General features: G+C 40.6%; 1 pseudogene across 1 annotated transcript; it reads left to right on the top strand.

Moving 5' to 3' along the window:
* Window positions 1–3,069: 3,069 nt before the first annotated feature.
* On the top strand, window positions 3,070–3,962 carry LOC100942386 (annotated as a pseudogene). Its single transcript, XR_153589.3, has one exon. The product of XR_153589.3 is annotated as a 60S ribosomal protein L6 pseudogene (transcript).
* The last annotated feature ends 224 nt before the right edge of the window (window positions 3,963–4,186 follow it).

Raw genomic sequence — 4,186 nt, 5'->3', positions numbered from 1 at the left:
ACTTTGAATTCTGAATTTTGATCTATTCCTGGGCTGACAACATGCAGTCTGATACAGTCTCACGATGCCGGGCAGAGGCTGTGAGCCAGCTCCCTGTCAGCCATGAGAGCACGAATATAAACAACTGATATTGTACAGTGGACTGCATTGCCCGTGTTTTTAAATGCTGCATTTTATGTTTCACGTTTCAGCGTATCTACAAAATACCCATTTTTGACTTATAACATTTTCAGCTTAACAATGGGTTATGGAGATGGAAGCCCATCCTAAGTCGAGGAGCATCTGTCCTGCTAAATGTCTTTGAGAGGGTAATGGATTGTGCAGGGAAATGAATTCAAGCTGACAGCTGCTGGAGCAAAGGAGTCACAGATACTAAGTTAATGCTGTTAACTCAGATGCTGGAGGCCAGCATAACACATTCAGGCAGGTAGGGATAGAATGCTCTCATTGACTTCACCCCTTTAAATCCTATATGGGGTTCAGGACACGAATGAGATTGCTGAGAATTTTTGGAATCAGGGAAAGTTAAAAAGATATTTGCTTGACTACCAATTTCATCCCTGTTGTATGTTATATTCCAAATGGCTAAATATAGAGGAAAATATAACATTAGTGATATGACCTACCTTCCTTCCTTCCTTCCTTTTTTTTTTTTTTGAAACAGAGTCTCTGTCACTCTGGGAAGAGTGCCATGGCATCATAGCTCATAGTAACCTCAAACTCTTGGGCTCAAGTGATCCTCTCATCCCAGCCTCCTGAGTAGCTAGGACTACAGGCACCTGCCACAATGTCCAACAAGTTTTTCTACTTTTTTTGCTTGTTTTTTTAGTAGAGATGGGATCTCACTCTTGCTCAGGCTTGTCTTCAACTCCTGAGCTCAAAGGATCCACCTGTTTTAGCCTCCCAGAGTGCGAGGATTACAAGTATGAGCCAACACACCAGACCAATATATATTTCTTAAATAAAACAAATTCATACCAGAAAAAAAATTCTTCTAAGTTAGTGACATTTTTACTGTAGTTTCAAGAGAAGCAATCGTGTGTGGGAGAGTTCAGAGCACTGACCTGGAGGTCAAGGTGCTAAGTTGTGACTCTGGGGCTGACAAAGCAGCAGCCAGACCTCAGCTGGGTGATTTACATGTCTGCAACTCTTTTCACTCAGCTGAACACTACTTTCAGAACCTAATAGTTAAGGTTCTAAGATAAATATCTTACCCTTGCCCTGTATCTTTCCTGGAACACACTGTCCCATTACTCAAGAGATAACTTGAGAGCCCCACTCTGGCTCTATCCTGCAGTAGTAGATTAGAGACTAGTAGAGTAGAGACTAGCTGTCAGTTTGTAAACAACAGAACCCAGACATTACCCTGTAACTCTCATCCCACTCTTGTTCTCTTTTCCATTTATTAAAATAACTATTTGGGGCTTGGCACCTGTAGCACAGTGGTTATGGCACCATCCACATACACAAAGGCTGGCAGGTTCGAACCCAGCCCCAGCCAGCTAAACAACAATGACAACTGCAACAACAACAACAAAAATAGCCAGGCATTATGGCGGGCACCTGTAGTCCTGGCTACTTGAGAGGCTGAGGCAAGAGAATCATTTAAGCCCAAGAGTTTGAGGTTGCTGTGAGCTGTGATGCCATAGCACTCTATTGAGGGTGACAGCTTTAGACTGTCTCAAAAAAAAAAAAACAAAAAAACTATCTGGGAGGCCATTAGACTGAGACAGCTCCAGCACCCTAAGTTCCTACCTGAGCAAGCCTAAATGCAACTTAGAGGGAATGGTTACTGCCAAAGAAAACAGAACTTCAGCTTAACCCATCAGACACCACTAACAATCTCTATCTAGGGACTTTCCACTTAACCAAAAAAATGTTTTCTTTGTCCTGCTTCTGCAAACAGCTTATGCAGACATGTTTTGGAGATACTGTGGCTCAGTTCCAAATAATTACAATAAAGTGAATATCGCAGTAAAGAGAGTCACGTGGATTCTTTAGTTTTCTGGTATATAAGAAAGATATATTTACATTATATTGCAGTCTGCTAAGTGTATAATAGCATTTTGTCTTTACAAAAACAATGTATATTCCTTAATTTTAAAAATACTTTGTTGTTAAATAGAACTAATGATCATGGAGCCTCCAGCAAGCAGTACTCTCACCTTGATGTCAGTGGCTGCTGCTGACTGATCATGGTGCTCGTCACTCAAGGTTGGGCAGTTTCTTAAACAGGAGTGTAAATATGACACATTGATTGACTCCCCTTCCCAAAAGATTAATCTGTATCATGTACTGCCTTTTGATAGCATTTTACCCACAGTCGAACTTCTTTTAAAACTGGAGTCAAGGGCGGCACCTGTGGCTCAAAGGAGTGGGGTGCTGGACCCATATGCCGGAGGTGGCAAGTTCAAAAACCCAGCCCCAGCCAAAAACTGGAAAAAAAATCAATCAAACAAACAAACAAAAAAACTGGAGTCAAGTCTCTCCAACCCTGCCATGGTTTTATCAACTAAGTCTATGTAATATCCTAAATCCTTTGTCATTTCAGCAATATTCACAGCGTCCTCCCTAGAAGTAGATTCCATGTCAAGAAGCCACTTTTTTTGAGTGGAACACATTCTTCTTAGTAAAGCATTACCAGGATGAAAAGCAAGAATCCAATGTACTCAATTCTAATATGAAGGCAGAAGATGATTTAATACAAGGTGGAGATAGGGGAATGAGAGATGGGGAGGGGAGAAGAGGGAGGGGGATGGAGGCCACAATATATGCCATACCTCTTGGAGGCAGGACATGACTACAAGAGGGACTTTACCTGTCTATACACACACACACACTTTTTTGTCCATTAAAAACCAAATAGAATTTTTTAAAAGAAAGTAAAAAAGAAAACATGCTATGTATAGTAATGCAATTTGTCTGAATACTCAGGGTATTATCATTTCATCTGTGACTGAAGGAGTTTTCTCAACATTTTTTCCCAAAAATATTTAGCCTTACCTTTAATGGATTCTTAGTTTTTACATTTAAAGATGGGACTAGGAGTTCTCTTTCCCGTCTTGCAAGATGGCAGGTGAAAAAGTTGAGAAGCCGGTTTCTAAAGAGAAGAAACCAGTTTCTAAGGAGAAGAAACTGGTTTCTAAAGAGAAGAAATCTGTTAATAAAATGAAGAAGCCTAAGGCCAAGAAGGGGATGCCCCACTGCAGCAGAAATCCTGTTCTGGTCAGAGGAATAGGCAGATATTCCCGATCCGCCATGTATTCCAGAGGGGCAATGTATAAGAGGAAATACACAGCAGCTAAATCCAAGATTGAAAAGAAGAAGAAGGCGAAGGTCCTTGCCACTGTTACAAAACCAGTTGGTGGGGACAAGAATGGTGGTACTCGGGTGGTTAAACTTCGCAAAATGCCTAGATACTATCCCACCGAAGATGTGCCTCGAAAGCTATTGAGCCATGGCAAAAAACCATTCAGTCAGCATGTGAGAAAACTGCGATCTAGCATCACACCTGGGACCGTTCTAATTATCCTCACTGGGCGCCACAGAGGCAAGAGAGTGGTTTTCCTAAAGCAACTGGGCAGTGGCTTGCTACTTGTGACTGGACCTCTGTCCCTCAATCGAGTTCCTTTACGAAGGGCACACCAGAAATTTGTCATCGCCACCACCACAAAAATTGACATCAGTAATGTTAAAATCCCAAAGCATCTTACTGATGCTTATTTCAAGAAGCAGCAGCTCCGGAAGCCCAGACACCAAGAAGGTGAGATCTTCACCACAGAAAAAGAGAAATACGAGATAACAGAACAGCGCAAGGTTGATCAAAAAGCTGTGGACTCGCAAATCTTACCGAAAATCAAGGCTATTCCTCAGCTCCAAGGTTACCTGCGATCCGTGTTTGCTCTGACAAATGGAGCTTACTCTCATAAAATGGTGTTTTAAATTTCTTAAAAAGAACCTAATTAAACGGCTAATGGATTTAAAAAAAAATAAAAATAAATAAAGATGGGACTAGACTTATTTTAAGGTGGTCTGGATAATTTTAAAGACATTCCTATATGGTACGTGAAATATATGTATAAAACATAATTCACATATTTTTTATGCACATGTAGATTTTAAATAATAATGTAATAAACATAAACCGAATACTAATCTTCATTTAAAAAAAAAGCCACTTTCTTGG

This window comes from Otolemur garnettii, unplaced genomic scaffold, assembly GCF_000181295.1.
Source record: "Otolemur garnettii isolate 467f Iridium unplaced genomic scaffold, OtoGar3 scaffold00035, whole genome shotgun sequence".
Lineage (NCBI taxonomy): Eukaryota > Metazoa > Chordata > Mammalia > Primates > Galagidae > Otolemur > Otolemur garnettii.
The sequence above is the reverse complement of the archived record's forward strand: the minus strand, read 5'-3'. Positions and strand labels throughout refer to the sequence as shown.